Source organism: Lagenorhynchus albirostris, chromosome 13, assembly GCF_949774975.1.
Source record: "Lagenorhynchus albirostris chromosome 13, mLagAlb1.1, whole genome shotgun sequence".
Classification (NCBI taxonomy): Eukaryota; Metazoa; Chordata; class Mammalia; order Artiodactyla; family Delphinidae; genus Lagenorhynchus; species Lagenorhynchus albirostris.
The window spans coordinates 67,367,202-67,385,162 of record NC_083107.1 but is presented as its reverse complement, the minus strand read 5'-3'; the positions used below and the strand labels follow the sequence as shown (position 1 = coordinate 67,385,162).

Sequence of the window (17,961 nt, the reverse complement as noted above, 5' to 3'; positions counted from 1 at the left end):
CCAGAACTTTTCTGTCAATCCCCACCTCCTTCTCTGAGGCAACCAATGTTCTAATTCCTATCATTATAGATTAGTTTTGCTTGTTGCAGAACTTCATATAAATGTCATCATACTATATGTACTCTCTTGTGCTGGCTAATTTCTTTTAGCATAATATTGTTGAGATTCATCCATATAGCATCTATTGATACAGGCACACCTCAGAGACCTTGCAGTTTCAGTTGCAGACCACTGCAATAAAGCGAATATTGCAATAAAGCGAGTCACATAATTTTTTTGGTTTCTCAGTGCATATAAAAGTTATGTTTATACTATACTGTAGTTTATTAGGTGTGCAATGGCATTATGTCTAAAAAAATGTACATACCTTAATTAAAGAATACTTTATTGCTAAAAAATGCTACCTATCATCTGACAACACAGGGTTGCCATAAACCTTTAATTTGTAAAAAACAAAATATCTTCAAAGCACAATAAAGTGAAGCACGGTAAAACAAGGCATGCCTGTAGCTTGTTCATTTCTATTGCTGAGTAGTATTCCAGTGTACAAAAATACCACAGTTTGTTCATTTATCCACGTATGGATGGATGTTTGCTTGTTTCCAGTTCTTGTTGTTACGAGTAAAACTGCTGTGAACATTTTTTTTTTTTTTTTTTTTTTTTTTTTGGCGGTACGCAGGCCTCTCACTGTCATGGCCTCTCCCGTTGCGGAGCACAGGCTCCGGACGCGCAGGCTCAGCGGCCATGGCTCACGGGCCCAGCCGCTCCGCGGCCTGTGGGATCTTCCCGGACTGGGGCACGAACCCGCGTCCCCTGCATCGGCAGGCGGACTCCCAACCACTGCGCCACCAGGGAAGCCCTGCTGTGAACATTTTTGGACACGTGTTTTGGTGACTATAATGTTTTCATTTCTTTCTGGTAAATGCTTGGGAATGGAACTGGTGAATCATAGGGCAGGTGTATGTTTAAATTTATAAGAAACTGTCAGTTTTCCAAAATGGTCAGACCATTTTACACCCCCGCTAACAATGTCTGAGTCCCAGCTGCTCCCCGTCCTCGCCAGCATTTGGAATGACTGGTCTTTTTCAGTTTAGCTCTTCCAGTAGGTGTAAAATGTGGCCGCACAGAGGTTTTATTTGCGTCTCCTGATTAACTCAATGATGTTGAGCAATCTTTATTTGTTTATTGGCCAATCTTCTTTTGTGACATGTCTGGTCAAGTCTCTTGCTCTCTTTTATTTATTTACCTATTTCTTTATTTGGGAGAGTCCTTTTTATTATTGCTCTGTTGATATTCTCTACATATGCTGGATACCAGAACTTTGTCAGATATATGTTTGGTGGATATTTCGTTGTAGACTGGCTTGCCAATTTTTGTAACAACGTCTCTTGATTTTTAAAACATCTTGATGAGGTCCGATTTATAAATCTTTCTTTCAAACAATGTTTTGTGCTTTTTGTGACCTGTTTAAGAAAACTGCCTTCTGCAAGATCATGAAAATTTTCTCCTCTGTTTTCTTTCAGAAGCTTTATAGTTTTAGCTTATCTGTTTAGGTCTATAATCCATCTCAAAATAATTTTTGAGTATGATGTGAGGTAAGGGTTAATGCTCATTTTTTTAATATATGAATATCCGGTTGTTCTAGCACCGTGTAAAATGAAAGACTTTCCTTCCCCATTGAATTACCTTGGTGTCTTTGCTGATTTGCTAATAATCAGTTGACCACATGTGTGTGGATACATTGGGTTGGCCAAAAGTTCGTTCGGGTTTTTCCATAAGATGTTACAAAAATCCGAATGAGGGCTTCCCTGGTGGCGCAGTGGTTGAGAGTCTACCTGCCGATGCAGGGGATACGGGTTCGTGCCCCGGTCCGGGAGGATCCCGCATGCCGCGGAGCGGCTGGGCCCGTGAGCCGTGGCCGCTGGGCCTGTGCGTCCGGAGCCTGTGCTCCGCGATGGGAGAGGCCGCAGCGCAGCGGTGAGAGGCCTGCGTACCGCAAAAAAAAAAAAAAAAAATCCGAATGAACTTTTTGGCGAACTCAATACTTCTAGACTCTGTTCCCTCGATTCCATTGTCTATTCTTATGTCAATACCCACTGTCCTGATTACTAGAGCTTTATAGCAAGTCCTAAACTAGGTAGTGAGAATCCTCCATGGGGTAGCACAGTTTTGAAATACCAACAATTCCCTCCAGTTTTTATTCTCTGCCCTTTTCACCACTCGGGCAGTTCTGTGCTGATTGCCGAGGGGAAGTAAGCACGAGCTCAAGCGCAAGATGCAGGGCAGACACAAAAGGGAGATTTCCTGCTTTGGTTTTGAAAGCCCAAGTCCTCAGAGGAATAGAGACATAATATTTGGGGAACACAACGTGATAAAGAGTAGCCCGCCCCTCAGCTTCTAGTCAACAACACTTCTAAGACAAGATAACCCACCCTAGGACGGGTGGGAGGAATTAGAGCAACCATGCACCCCTACGTCGGGGTTAGGATCTCAGGGAGGCAGGGGAACCCTTGCAGAACCTCCCCTGTCTCTGATGGTCCAGGGCAGCAGAATGAATCCTGGACCCTCACTGTGGCCCTGGGGAAGAGCTGTGTCCTGAACAGGCTGTGGATCAGCACAGCAGCCATCCCGACAGAGGGATGGACATGTACCCCGGTGCTTGGGTTCCCTGTAAACCTCCCAGAAGATCTGCCCTGACCCTAAGAAAAGGGGGAAAGGATCATGAATTGACTGTGATTAATGTCCTGCTACTCTGGTAGCAAGGGGTTTCAGCTGAGTTATAGGGAAGGAAAGAAAGATCCAAAACACCTGAGTTTATTGCTTACGATTTATTCTGCTTTATATGGAACTTTTAACAAACTACATTTAAATGACTGAGGCTAATGATGGTAAAGATGGGGGAGAGGAGCCCTCCTTTCCGCTGGGAGAAGGGCTGGTGGGGAGGACTCAGGGGGCTCCCCGGCCAGGCCATTTTCCTGCCTCCCTAATGTTTCAGCCCCTGCGTTTTGGATCTCAAAATGCCATCAAATAATTGATCCTCCTAACATGTTCTTCTGCGATCTAGTCCCTCTGTCCCGAAACACCTTAATAAAGTCCTTCCACTTAATGCATCCCTCTTGTCTTTAGCAATTCAAAGGACATCATGCTGGGTCCCAGCTGACACCTCAAGATCCTCACGGAGCGAAGCTTGAAGGTGAGCCCCGTTTCCTACACGGAGGGACTGTCTGGGGAGCTGAGACTCAGAGTGAGGGCACTGTCTTTTCCTGGTTGCAGAGAACGTTGAGGTAGGGCTGCCTCATGCTTCCCAGCCCTGGTGTTATTTTCCATGCCATCTGTGTCCTGACTACACCCATTGTAGGTATGGAGAAACTGATACTTCAGCTCTGTGTATTAAGTGCAGGACAATCTAGTTTGCATGTTGTTTTGCTTATCCAAGCATGTAAAATAAACACTTCAAAACACATTGAATTAATACCTCCCTTTGCTGGGATCTCGTTTCCACCAAATGTTCAGAAATGGGACACGTGGAAAATGGAAAACAGACCAAAACTATTTGCTCAACTGGCACTGTGGATTAGGGTGGACAGGAGCGCAGAGACACACACACCCGCTCCACATACGCACCCTGCAGCTTGAGCCCTGGATTAGGGCCCTTTCAAAGCAACCAAGGCTAGGCTGCCAAGTTCAGGGTTGCCCCGGGCCTGGCTGTGCTGGGGTGAGGCCAGGGGTGCTTGGGTCAGAGAAATGCAGTGTCCTGGAGCTCACTGAGAGGCCCTGCACCCACTGCCCAGAAAGGGGTGTGGGCCGTCACCTCCTGCTGAGAAGGCCATGGGCACCCAGGGCTTGGCAGAAGGGAGAAGGGGTAAAAGGACTTCTAGCTCATTGCTGAGTAAAGGCTAGCTCCTGTCCAGGGTCCTGTGGCCCCTTCCCCCAGCAGGACTCCTGGCACATGTCTAAGTGGCCCTGCTCGAGGGAGTATTGAACTCATTCACCCTCCCAGCAGTTGACGCTCATGGGCCTCTTACTCATCCCGAAGTCATCAGTCATGTTTCCAGGAGTATGAGTAATTCAGGGAGGGAGGGGGAAGGGGAGAGGACTCACACTTGTGCAGGGGTGGGGGTGGGGATGATGTTGAAGAGGCAATGTGGCCCAGAATGAGCCCTCATCTCTCATATTCCAGAGCTGGAAATGCTCCTCTTTTTGAGAAGTAATGCATCCTTAATCTGCTGCAAAGTGGGTTGTGTGTGTGTGTGTGTGTGTGTGTGTGTGTGTGTGTGTGTGTGTGTGTGTGTGTGTGTGTGTGTGTGTGTGTGTGTGTGTGTGTGTGTGTGTGTGTAGAATGCTGGCAGTTTAAGGAAACTGGAAACCAAAGCAACAAGGACTTCTCCCTTCATCCCTAGGCAGCTGGGGAAGTGTGGTAGCCCAGAGATGCCAATAGGGTACCTTTTAGACTTGTTGATAAAATATGAACTCGATTTTTTCTAACACATTATCCCATTTGTCTCTCTGAGGGGAACTGAAGCTCAGAGAGGTCATGTGAATTGCCCACCACTGGGAACTATCAGAGCTGGCATTAGAACCCAGGTCCCTAGACTAGTCCAGGACCTACGTCTCTGGACTGTGAGGTCTGGTCTTTGCCAGCCTCTGGACTTGTTTTCTCTGCCAGACCAGCTCTCCACAGCTGGGCTCAGCCCGGACCCGACAGCCATCCCCACCCTTGCCTACGTCACATTCTCCCAGAGGTCCTGGCAGTGGGTGCTCCCGGTGAAGTTCAAGTTCAGATTCTTTTTGCCTCTTCCTGCTCTGGGGCTTGGCTGCCTTCAGGGTAGAATATTTTCTGAGGTAGTAACAGGTGGAAAAGCCAGGAGACCACATGTAGGATGGAGAGTTGGTGAGCCAATCAGCCCAGACTATAAGAGGTGACCAAGGAAGGGTTCTTCCGGCCCAAACGGTGGTCAGGCATTTGGGCTGTGGATTGGCTGAGGAAGCTGACATCTTAACCCTGTACCCGAGTTTCTTATGTTTCCCGGCACGCTCCTCCCCAGAGAACGGATGGAATACATCCTTAATTCCCTGGAAGCGGAAACCCTGCAGGAAATACACCTGGAAAGGGAACTCCCCCTTGGTGAGCACCTACTATGTTCCCGGACATTGTGCTATGTTTTACACGTATTATCTTTTTGGATCTTCACAAAAACTCCCTGTGAGGCAGGCAGTATGATCCTCATTATACGGGTGAGAAACTGAGGGTTCAGAGCTTATGTAACTTGGGCTACATCACCCAACTAGTAAGCGAAAGAGGCAAAATTTGAATCCGGATCTGACAGCTCAGTGCCTAGTCTATCGAGTCATCCTGCCTTAGAAAGTCTACAACAGCTCAGGAAATATATTCTAAACCACCTCATCTCAGGGCCTAACCTCAGATCGAGATCAAAGAAAAAGCCGTTGTCACAGGATAATGACTTCTTGAGATCAGAGCCTCTTATCAGCGGAATTGTGTCCCCCCAAATTCATATGTTGAATTCCTAACATGATTGAATTTGGAGACAGGGTCTTTAAATAGGTAATTAAGTTAAAATGAGGTCATACGGGTGGGCTCTAATCCAATGTGACCGGTGTCCTTCTAAGAAGAGGAGATCGGGACACAGACACACGCAGAGGGCAGACCACGTGAAGACACAGGGAGAAAGCGGCTGTCTGCAAGCCAAGGCGAGAGGGTTCAGAAGAAACTAGCCTGAAGACCCCTTGATCTTGGACTTCCTGCCTCCAGAATTGTGAGAAAATAAATTTCTGTTTAAGCCACCCCATCTGTAATACTTTGTTACGGCAGCTCTAAGGAATTAATTCAGAGCCCCTTTTAAAGATCATCTCTGCGTTCCGCACACAGTAGGCACAGAATCCACGTCTGTGGATGGGCAGAAAGAAGGGAAATGCCTGTCCAGTAGGCAGAGAGGATTCAAATTTTGACTTTTGCAACCGGCGTCTGTCCTTCTGTTGAAACTTCCTGTTTCTGAGGAACAGAGATTTTTACAGATCCCAGAGGCCATCCAGTAAACCCAGCAGGGATTACCAAATAATTCTGGTTTTGATGAGCTCAGTGAGTATGAATCAGAAGCAGACAGAGTAGCGTTTCCCTTGAAATAGACCCAAGATTACATTTTAGAGGGAAAAGCAAAAACATGTTTGGGAATTTATCGCCAGCCAGGAAAGATGGACAGTGTTGGGACCCTAGGCCAGGTGGAAAAGGTCTTTCCTTCCTTCTGTGCAGAACAGGAACCACCATGGGCTTGGGCGAGGTCTGATGTTGCTATTGGTCACGCCGGGGCCTGTCCTCGTGGTTCTCACCCAAGTCTCCTATTTGAAAAAGGCAATTCTGGGGTGAGGGTCCCTCCTGGGAGCCCTAGTCATCTTGGTGGGCCGTGGCCTACAGGATGACCTGGCTCCAGCTCCCCCAGGAGGGAGTCCTGGTAGCTTCCCCAGAGATGTAGAGGTTTGGGACAGGGAGAGAGTATGGGGTCCACACAGCTAGGACCCCTCAGCCCCTGACTCAGGGAACCAGGGCTCCAGGTCCTATGATGGGACAAGATGGGGCATGGGTGAGAAGGTCGAGCCAGGGTGGGCCACACATCGTGGTAAAGCCCGGCTGTTTTTTCAAGAGAATCCCATGAAACTGGCCGTAGCTGAGGAAGAGCTGTGAAAAATCATGGAAAGTGAGTTCAAGCAGGAGGTCCTAGGGAGGCCTAGGGATGGTAGAGTTTGGAAGCAGTTAAGAGCTTAGACAACCTGGCTTCTGATCTTGGCTCTGCCATTTATTGGCTGTGTGATGTGGGCAAGCTCCAATGCCTACATCACCTCAGCCTTTATATCCGTCCACTGGGGAAATCGATCTACCTCCGAGGATCACTGGACGGTGGCATGGGGCGATGTGTGATGAGACCTCCAGTGCAGGCCAGACTCCCGTAAGAGCTCCATATTGGGGCCAGTCTCTCTCTGAGCGAGCTGGTCACCCAGCTGTCAGAGTCACTTGCCCACATTAGACGAAGGGTCTCCTCTCCCAGGAGGGGATCTGACCATGCTCTCCTGGGTTTATACCTTCGGGGGGCCTCACTGCCTGGAAAGAGCATCTCAGCTCCTTCAGGATCGGCTCTCCTTAGCTCTTCAACCTCATTTCTTGCCACCTTCTCCTGCACCCTCTCAGGATCCTCTTACAGTTCCCCAAATCTCCCTCCACCCTGAAACCTCCGTGCCTTCTAGCATGATGCTCCTTCCTCTGCCTGAAACTCCCCTCCCCCGCCTCCATCGGGCGTCTGCCTACTCCTCCCACAGCACGTATCACAGAGTCCCCTCCCAACCCTCTCCTTCCCTCCTGGGGGGCAGTCTTCCCTGCCACTCCCTCTGAATGGCACCGAGCCCCCTGGCCTCCTGCCCCATCTCCCTCTGCCCCCGGCACACCTACGCTCTGCAGTGGAACTGTCTTTCCCTTCTAGGCCACAAGCTCCCTGTGTCTTGTCAGTTCTCTCTCCCTCCCCTGTGCCTAGTCCAGTGCTTGAAACACGGTAACAGCTCAATAAACATGTGCTGAAAGACTTGATGACTTACTTGCTAAATGAATGGCTTCTCCGGGATATGGGGGCAAGTCTCATAAATGAGTCACCATGCCCTCTCCCACTGACCCAGGTGAAACAGTCCTTGTGATGACATCACTAGTTGCCCTTGATTCTCAGAATCACCCATGCCTTCTTCTTTCTTCTCCTTTTGGTCCTATTTGCTTTTCATCTCCCTCTTCCTCCTTCCTTTCCTTCCTCCCCTGGGGGCAGCACATCTAAATAAGGTGATGCTCCCCCTGCGGCTGGCCGGGTACAGCCATGATTTTCACCCAGTTACACTCTTGGATAATGGTGAGATAGAATCCTGAGATCCATCCCCAGGTGAGAAGGTGGGACAGATATGAGTCCTGTGGTGCACCTAGCGTTGGACACACACAGAGACCCTGCAGCAAATGTGGGACCCTGGTGTTCTTGAGTTAACTGAGTAGGAACCTGAAAGGCGTGGGTGGGGGAAGGAGGAAGGTGTTTGATGAGACCTGGGCCAAGGAGAATGGGCACGGTGTGTGGGAACCTGGCAGGTTTGGGACCCTGAAAGCCTCCACATTCAACACTGATTCTGGTGTGGGTGGCGAGGGGGCACCACCCTCACGCATACACTCATGCCTGGCTGCCTGTGGTCCCTTGGGGAGGGCAGTTGTCCTTCCCCAATCCAACTCAGATGAGTAGGCAGGAGCCCAGAGGTGACCGCTCCAGCCCTGACCCCCAGCCAACCCCAGGGTACACCCCCGCTCCATTTCTCTCATCTTCCCTCCTTTTCCCCAAGACTCCCCTCAACTTCATTAAATGTCATGGAGGTGTTTCTGGCCTAAGTTATGAGGACTAGGCTTTCAGAGTGTGCCTCGAGATCACTGCCATCTTCCAGTTGTATACTTTTCCATGAGAATGAAAAAATAAATTAGTACCTGCTTCTGGAAAACCGATGTTTATGGGATCATGAAGGAGAAGATGGGATATTTGTGACTCTTAAAACAGAAGACCACAAATATCTGAATAGAAGGCAGCTTCTGAGGCTGGAGAAAAATAATATTATAATGAATAAGAGGACCTGCTACTTCATGTATCTGGTGGAAAATGTATGGCATGAACTGACCTCAAAAAGTTGGTTTGTAAATAAGTGAAAGTAAATGAACCCAAGGAGAGATAAATCAAAGGGTACTTCTTGGGAGGGTTTTACGGGGCAGAGGGGCACCAGCTGGCCACACATCTCTAGCCCCACGCTTCTCACACTTCTCCAGTCATCTCCTTGTCTGTCTCCTCACTGGCTGGTGAGCCCTATATAAGGCTTTACAGGCCCAGTGTCTTTATATAGCATCTCTCTCTCAATCCCTAGCGCCAGGCACAGAACCTGGCACGCTAGGTAGGGTGATGCATATCATTGATCATCCAAACCGGGACACTTCAAGAGCGAAAGGAGGCTATTACTCATTACGTCAGGACAACAGTTATAATCTGGGACTCATGCATGAATGAACAAATGAACGAATGAATGAAAGATTCTGTAAGAGGTTGAGGCTGTTGGCACTAAGGCAGCCACGATGTCACTGTCAAATAGGAAATTCCTCTACACGTACTATGTGTCCCATTACACGTTTTATGGTCCATCTTTGTTCTTCTTTTGCAGACGAGGACTCCTGTTGCAGGAGGAAAGCTGGGCTGGGACTGAAAGGCCCTGCTGGCGCTGCTCAGAGACTCCTCCACCGTGGGCACTGCCTGCTTGGGTACCAGGCACTGAGCTAGGCGCTCTGTGTTCTTACTGCGTTTATTCCTCCCACCACCCTTGCAAAATAGATGCTCTTATAAGCTTTTCTAGGTGAGTCAACCGAGGCTTAGTGACGTTAAACAACGTGCCCAACGTCACACAGCTACCGGTATCAGAGCCGCAACCCGGGCCCAAGCCTGCTGGACGCCGGCGCGTGCAGTTCTAACAGGCCTCAGCCCAGCTTCTGTGCGGCCTGCTCTCTCCTGCTTGGCGCCCGGTGATATCAGGTTCACCTGCTGGAGAGGAGTCACGGGGGCTGGGGGCTGGGGAGCAGAACGGGAACAGAGAGTTTGCCTTCCTGGAGGCCAGTCCTGTGTCCAGTTGTGGGTGGACAGGGCAGTGGCCAGGTCAGGACGGCGGGCAGCGGGCTCTTCGTGGGCAGCAAGCCTTTTGGGCTCTCCGCAGGAGAGGATGCCCAGACCCCAGTGTTGCGTCTGAGTCCACATGGCCGGGGAGGGTGGGTTAAGGAAGAGAAAGTGGGTCCCTTCTACATCCTACCTCCTGCCCTCCCCACCCACCTTCACCCCCCCGGGGCTGTGAGGCTTCCTTGGACCCGGCCTGGCTATCATTCCAGAACGGCCATTTGAGGCCCAGCCACAAACCATCGGGAGAGCAGGCCCAGGGGCCTGAGGTCTCCAGCAAGGGTGGGCCATAGGGTGGGCCGTGCCACGCCCAAGAGCCCGGGGATGGGGTGAGAGGCTGGCAGGGGCCTGTCCGGGCTGAAATGGAGGAGGGGAGGTAGTGCCAGGACCCGCCTTCCCTCGTAGGCACTGCTCTGGCTGGATGCGGGGGTGGGGCGGTGGGAGGAGGTGGGCCAGGCTGGGTGCAGGCCAGGAAAGGGCTCAGCTAGGGCTCTGCTGAGCACTGGTCCCCACCTGCCGGCCTCTGCCTGCGACTCTCCTCAGACAGGCCTTGTCCCCTGGCAGCCAATCGGGCCCCAGCCTGGGGACTTTGCCGGCCAAGTACAGCTAACTGGCGCCCTCTAGTGTCTGCCTCTCTCAGTCCAGTTGCCCCTCTTGAGAACAAGGCACATCACACACAACTCCCCTGAGCCAGTCCTCGGGCCAGGCCCCCCACAAACCTATCATGTATCTTCCAAACCAGGACGCCTCTGAGAGTGAGAGGGGGCTCTGCGGACAATGAGGCTAGGACAACAGACATAAAATGGGACTGTCCCAGGCAAGTCGGGGCGTCTGATCACCCCACCCTGGTCAGAAGCACACCCTCCCCGTCGTGGCCGCCAGAACCATCTCTGGGAGGCGTCCCATTAAGGAAATGAGAACCCCGTTAGCACACGGCATGGGAGAGTAAGTGATCAAGAAACGTGCGATCAATAAACAAGTACCAGCTACACGTGGTGGTGGTAATCACCTGTTTGCTCTAGCTCTGGGGGCCCTGTTGCAGCCGGGCGTCGGGGAAGCGGCATCTAAATCTCCCTGTGAAGCAGGAAGGAGGACTCTGGCTCTGGAGCCTGGCACGCAGCAGGAGCGCGGGCCTTGGGGCCGATAGAGCAGACCCACACATCGGCCAGTGATTAACCGAGACGTCCCCCTCCGGCCATTTTGGGTCTTGCTGCGCCGTCTGGAAAGAAAAGCATCCCACCAGCAAGAGGACGACATTTTGACACGGTGCCTCTTCCCGCCGGTTTTCAGGTGGGTCCTCAGTCTCCCCGTCTGTCCCTCCTTGCGCATGCGTTCGCGATGACCTCTACTCTGCTTCTCGCTCCGTGCCCTCCTTGACAACCACAGGCCAGTGGGTGGGCCGCCACCGTCCCCGCCCCACCCGTCCCCCTCCATTTCCTCATCACTGCCTCGTGGTTTCTGGGGAAGGCCTCAGGGACTTGTGATAACTGCTGGCTCCCCGGGGCTCCCTGATGTGGGCTGATGCAACGCGGCCGGCATCTGTGACCCCTGCACCAGGTGGGACCCAGCGCAGGGAAGCAGGATGGGAGCAAAGGATTTCAACAGGTGGGGGTGAGGGGAGGGCCCGAGCGGGCTCAGCTTGGAGAATTCCAGGGCGAGGGCTCTGGGGTGGCTCTGTGTGTGTGTGTATGATTTGAAGAGACATATAAGTGACTTCGGTGAAGTCAGGCGGATTTGGGGGCTGGCCAGACGCCATTCTGGAGAGTTCCTTGGCATAGGGATGATGGGCCAGGTCTGGTGCCTTGTGTGGGAAAGGGAAGAAAGCTTTAAGCTGGTTTTTGTATTCCTCAAACCAGTTTGCCCACATCCTTGCCATCTGTGCCCCATGAAGGACCTGTTTGCAGCTGGGCATGTCTGGACCTGAGGGGCAGAGTGCCTATGTGAGGCCAGTGGTCTCTCCAGCCTCTCACCCAGCGGTCCCAGCCACTGCTGGAGTGGAGGGAGCATCTGGCTCTGCCTGCTGTCCTCCTGCTCCTCACTCATCCTCTCCCCAGTCCTCCCCCGACCCCACCCCATCCCCTCCTCACTCATCCTCCCCCAGTCCTCCCCCTCCCCCACCCCATCCCCTCCTCACTCATCCTCCCCCCAGTCCTTCCCTTCCCCCACCCCATACCCTCCTCACTCATCCTCCCCCCATTCTTCCCCCTCCCCCCACCCCATCCCCTCCTCACTCACTCCTCCCCCGCAGTCCTCCCCCTCCCCGAACCCCTATCCCCCAGCCAGCGGGCCCAGCTGGCAGCAGCGCAGGCTCAGTCGCAGCAGTCTCTGCGCCTTTTCTATCCTCGAGGCCCTGGCTCTAACATAAGGCTTCCTTCTCCAGCCCACCTGCAGGGCTTTGCACGACCAGCAACACACAAGCATTGGGTCTGGAGCAAAAAACCCTGGGTTTTTAGGAGATTGGGATTGACATATATACACTAATATGTATAAAATGGATAACTAATAAGAACCTGCTGTATAAAAAAATAAATAAAATAAAATTCAAAAAAAACGAAAAAACAAAAACCCTGGGTTTGAGATCAGGCCCTGCCATTTACCAGCTGTGTGGCCTCGGGCAAGCTAAACTCTTGAAACCTCAGTTATCTCATCTGTAAACTGGGGATAATAATACTTGATGGTCCTTATCTCATGGGCTGTCATGAGAATCAAAGGCATCGTGCACGTGCAAACGCTTTGCAAAGGGCTCCACCAATGGGAGGGATTATTGTCGCTGTTTTCATACCACACTCAACCCAAACAGAACACTCACCCAAGACTGGAAACGCGTTCTGAGGGCTGCTGCTTTACTCATATGGTCACTGTCTGGTGAGCTCACTGTGTGCCAGGCCCTGTTCTAGGGACATGGGCTACACAAGCAAATATGAACCCCCGCCAACCTAAAGCTTACATTCTAGGCGGGGGGCTCCCCCACACCCCAATCTGCTCAGCTCACACTCTGGCCTTTCTCCTGCATCTGCAGACCTAGCCTGAGAAGTCAGACAGCATCGATCAGGCTGCTAGGGACTCTCTTCCTAAGTACCTTGCAGTCACCTGCTGGCCTGGCAGAAGCCCTTGGGTGGGAAAACAAGGTCATTCTGATACTTGCTGGAACACTCAGAGCATTGTAGCAAGAAGAGAGCACGGTCATTAAGTCTCATCGCCCATTTTACAGATGAGGAAATTGGGGTCCAGAAAGGTTTAACTGCCTCACCCTCGGTTATGTAGCTGGTCACACAGTTATTCATTTGGTCAACAAACATTTACTGAGCTCCTACTCTGTGCCTCCCACTGGACACCAGGGACAAGGCTCTGTCTTAGTTTTGGCATATGAAAGCAAGTAGGTGAATTTCAGGTGGTGAAGAGTGCTGGGCAGAAAACTAGGCCTCCAGAGAGGGAGGGGGAGTGACTAGGGGTTACGGAGGTCAGGGGAGGCCTCGTGAGGTGTCAGATTTGAGCTGAGGAATCAAGCAGAGGCCTTAAAGGACTCCAGAAATCCCCTCCCTACACTTAAAAGGCAAAGGAGTGCCTCTCCATCCCTGCCCCCTGGGAAGAAGAAATGGCATCAGAAGAGAAAAACGGGGCTTGCCCCCTCCTGGGGCAAGCAAGTCTCTCTGAGCCTAACGCTGAGTGACTCCTGGCGTGAAGAGGGAGGTGGCCCTCTCTGTTACCCAGAGCTCAGGGTACCTGGGGTTGCTTTTGTTTTTTTAATAGACTAATTTTTAGAGGAGTTTGAGGTTCACAGCAAAGCTGAGCAGGAAGTACAGAGACTTCCCATTTACCCATGGTCCCCCGTGTACCCCTGCCCTACACATGCACAGCCTCCCCACCATCCACGTTCGCTACCAGCGTGGTCCATCTGTTACAATCCATGAACCTACACTGACATGTTATCACCCAGAGTCCACGGATTACCTTAGGCTTTACTCTCAGTGTTGTACACTCAGTGGGTTTTGACACCTGTATCCATCATAATACTATCACACAGAATAGTTTCACTGCCTTTAAAATGCCCTGTGCTCTACTTATCCACTCCTCCCTCCCTCCAAACCCCTGGCAACCACTGATCTTTTTACTGTCTCCATCGTTTTGCCTTTTCCAGGATGTCATAGGGTTGGAATTGTACGGTAGGGAGCCTTTTGAGATTGGCTTCTTTCCCTTAGTAATTTGCATTGAGATTTCCTCCATGTCTTTTCATGGCTTGATAGCTCATTTCTTCTTTTTTTTTTTAAATTTTATTTATTTATTTTTGGCTGCGTTGGGTCTTCGTTGCTGCACGCGGGCTTTCTCTAGTTGCGGCGAGGAGGGGGCTACACTTCGTTGTGGTGCACGGGGTCCTCATTGCGGTGGCTTCTCTTGTTGCGGAGCACGGGCTCTAGGCGCTGGCTTCAGTAGTTGTGGCACGCGGGCTCTAGAGCACAGGCTCAGTAGTTGTGGCGCACGGGTGTAGTTGCTCTGCGGCATGTGGGATCCTCCCGGACCGGAGCTTGAACCCGTGTCCCCTGCATTGGCAGGCGGATTCTTAACCACTGTGCCACCAGGGAAGCCCCTCATTTCTTCTTAATGCTGAGTAAAGTGCTGTCTGGATATAGGGGCTACTTTTGTTTCAGCTTTTGCTTTTCGGCTGGGCTTCTATCTAGCTTTTCCTGCAGCAGTCTCAGACTGCCAGCCTCTCATTCCCCAGTGGTGGAGGTGGAGCAGGGATGTTGCTGCCTGGTGCTTGCAGCAGGTCCAGCTGGAAAGCATGGGGCCTCTCCGGGCCCCAAGGCTGCACCACCCCCGGTCCCCAACAGGTGGCCACACCACCCAGCTCTGGCCGGCCTCTAGTTGGTAATGACTGAGAGGGACAGGGGCATCTTGGGAGACTGTGTGAGGGAACAAGGTAGAAGTGGTGGCTGTCCCCCACTGGCCACCTCTCTTTCTCTCTCCCTCTTCCCAGGCAACTCAGGCAGCCGAGCTACATTTCTTGGTTTGGGGGAGGGGGAGACCTAGAGCATTTTGCCATTCGTGTTCTTCAGGGAAAGAAGTTCTGGTGCCTTGCCCTCACACGATACTGTCTTCTAGAAGACTAGATCACAATGGGATCTGATCCCCCAAGTAGGAGGTTCTCTGGGCAAATGACCTCATTTGCATGGGGAGAGCCTCCCTGGGGTAAGGAGAAAGGGTGCTGGTATATTCTGCTCTTGGAGCTGGCAGCGTAAAGGGGGAACTATTTCTGGAGAAAGAGGCTGCTCTTTTTGTTAGCAAGATTGAACCACAACACCTGGGAATGGATACAGACAATGTATGTATATACCATACGATGAAATATTATTCAGCCTTCTAAAGGAATGAAATTCTGATAAATGCTACAGTACAAATGAACCTTGAAAACGTTTTGCCAAGTGAAATAAGCCAGACACCAAAGGACAAATATTGTGTCATTTCACTTATATTTTGTATCTGGAAGAGCTAAATTCATAGAGACAGAAAGTAGCATGGTGGTTGCCAGGGGCTGGGTGGAGGGAAGGGGAGTTAGAGTTTAATGGGATCAGAGCTTCAGTTTGGGATGACGAAAAAGTTGCAGAGACGGATGGTGGCGATGGTTGCACAACTTCGTGAATGTACTTAATGCCACGGAACTGTACACTTAAAAATGATTAAAAGGGTAAATTTTATGTTAGATATATTTTACTACCATAAGAAACCTTAAAAAAAAGACTGAACCAGGATCATAAAGTCCACAGAGCCCATCATGTTCTTTCACCATTGTTCACACTACCCCCCACTATGACAATCCAACACGGAACCCTACGGCTCCCACCCATGGAACCCTACGGCTCAAGAACGCAGCTCTCACTACCTCAAACGAGCTTTGAACCTCAAGTGAAAGGACTTGAGTTGAGCCTAATCGCAGAGCCTCATCTTCCTCAGATATAAAACGGGGAAAGAATACTTGCCCTTTCCTATGTCACAGAACTGTCACAGGATCAGTGAGGTTATGGATGTGAAAGTACGTGTAAATTCTGAAGCACTCAGTACAGATAAGGAATCATAAACAATATCATCCTTATTGCTTCCCTAGGTCATTGGCTCCATCTGGGGACAACTCTAATTGCTGGAAAGTTCAGGCAGAATTGTGAAGTAGCAAAGGTTGCCCTTGGTATCACGCCTCCTCTTACATGTGTCTTAGGATGTACCTCTCCATTTAGCAGTTTCATATTCCATCCCAACCCCTTGATATCGTGAGCGATGCTCACCTCCTGCCTATATCTTTTCCCTTGGGAACTGTGTTAGGAAAACCCACTTCTCCTGTGTGTCTCCTTTGCTCTCGCACTTCTATCACACTCACAGCCCTTCTAATGCCAGATGTGTGGGGTTCGTCCCCACCTCCCGACACCAAGCGATTCTGTGACACCAGCTGGGTGTCTTACAATTTAATTTGGAATTTAATCCAATTCTGACACTGTCTACCTGGAGGTAGCGTCCGATGCCACAGGTTAAGGGCTTAGTCCCACAAGAGTGGCCCCTGCACACTTCAGATGCCAGTTGCAAGTCCAGGTTGCCACCTGTGCTGCTGACTGATTGGCTGTAAATCGGAGGTTTGACTAATTTGCTGCAATGGCTCACAGACCTCAGGAACACTTTATTTACTGCTTACCGGTTTATTATAAAAGGATATAATTAGGGACAGCCAGATGGAAGAGATGCATGGGCAGGGTGTGTGGGGTTGGGGGGTGGTGAGGAACTTCCTGCCCTCTCCGTGCGCACTGTTCTCCCCACGTGTCCACCAACCTGGAAGCTCTCTGAGCCCCATACTTTTGGGATTTTTATGGAGGCTTCATCACATAATGATCGATCATTAACTCCATTTTCCCTCTCCTCTCTCTGGAGAATACGAGGTGGGGCTGAAAATTTCCAAGTTTCTAATCGTGGCTTGGTCTTTCCAGTGACCAGCCCCCATCCAGGAACCCACCAAGGGCCACCTCATTACATCAAAAGACACTGCTATCACTCAGGAAATTGCAAAGGATTTAGGAATTCTGTGTCAAAAACTGGGTCAAAGACCAATATGAGAACAAAAGATGCTCCTAGGGCTCTCATCACTTAGGGAATTATAAGGGTTTTAAGACTCTGTGCCAGGAACTGGGAAATAGATATAAATATTTTTTCTCTTATCTCACAGGATTCAGGATGCCACCTCCTCCAGAAAGTCTTTCCAGATGCTTCCTCTCTGTCCCTCATCTGAGCCAGATGGGGTTTTGGGAGCTGTGTGTTGCAATGAATGTATAAATGAAATTATAAAGACCTAGGTTGAATTCTGCTGCCATCACTTACTATGCACGTGACCTTGGCAAACAACCTCTCTGAGCCTCAACATCTCCCTGTAAATTAATGGCAATGAGTTACTTAACAGGACAGTAATGAAGATTAAATGGTATAAACAACAGTGCTAGAATATGAAGGATACTCAAGAAAAAACAGTTTCCTTCCTCTGAACTTTCATAGCCCTTTATCTGAGCTTTCAGCCTTGTGTTATAGGTATTTGTGTCGTTCATTCATTCAACAAACATTTAACTGAATATGAAGGCAAGAAGTGTTATGACTAAAACTAAAGATGAAGGAGGATGGTTAGGAAAGATTTCACTGATAAGGCATTATTTAGGGAGAAAATTGAAGGAGTGAGTCATAAATATCAGAGAAGGATTTTGGGGCAAGAGCAGAGTCCCTGAGGCAGGAACATGCTGGTGGGTTTGAGGAGAAGCAAGGAAGGAACAGCCAACGTGGCCAGATCAGAATGAGTGAGAGAGGGAGGGAGGAAGGACAGAGAAGTAGCAGGGACCACATCACATGGGGCCTTTGTAGACTGTGACAAGGACTCTTTTTGTTCCCTGCTGAGATGGGAAGCCGTTGGAGCCTGTTGAGCAGAAGAGTGGAAGGACTGACATAGGCTTTAAAAGGAACCCTTTGTCTGCTGTGTTCTATGCCATTGACTGCATGGTAGCAAGGGCAGAAATAGGGAGATAGGTTAGCAGGCTATTGCAGTAATCCAAGCAAGAGATACTAGTGGCTTGGACCAGGAAGGCAAATGGACGTAGAGAAAATGGTCAGATTTTGAATATATATTGATTTGAAAGTAGAGCCGAGACTACTTGCTGGACAGTAAGAGAAGGATCTAAGCCAAGGTGTTTGCCTGGGGAAATGTGAAGATGGTGTT

At 50.4% G+C, this 17,961-nt stretch overlaps 1 long non-coding RNA gene across 2 annotated transcripts in view; it reads left to right on the top strand.

The window, feature by feature from the left end:
- The window catches only part of LOC132531788 (uncharacterized), a 38,943-nt gene extending 21,949 nt beyond the window's left edge, over nt 1-16,994 (top strand). The window contains exons 4-8 of one of the 2 annotated variants that reach the window (XR_009544226.1): nt 680-890; nt 3,127-3,193; nt 9,229-9,417; nt 10,471-11,018; nt 16,930-16,994. This is a non-coding gene — a long non-coding RNA (uncharacterized LOC132531788). Of the gene's footprint in view, nt 1-679; nt 891-3,126; nt 3,453-9,228; nt 9,418-10,470; nt 11,019-16,929 lie in introns of those variants that run through there. The other variant, XR_009544225.1, reaches the window with a different exon arrangement.
- Nucleotides 16,995-17,961: the final 967 nt, after the last annotated feature.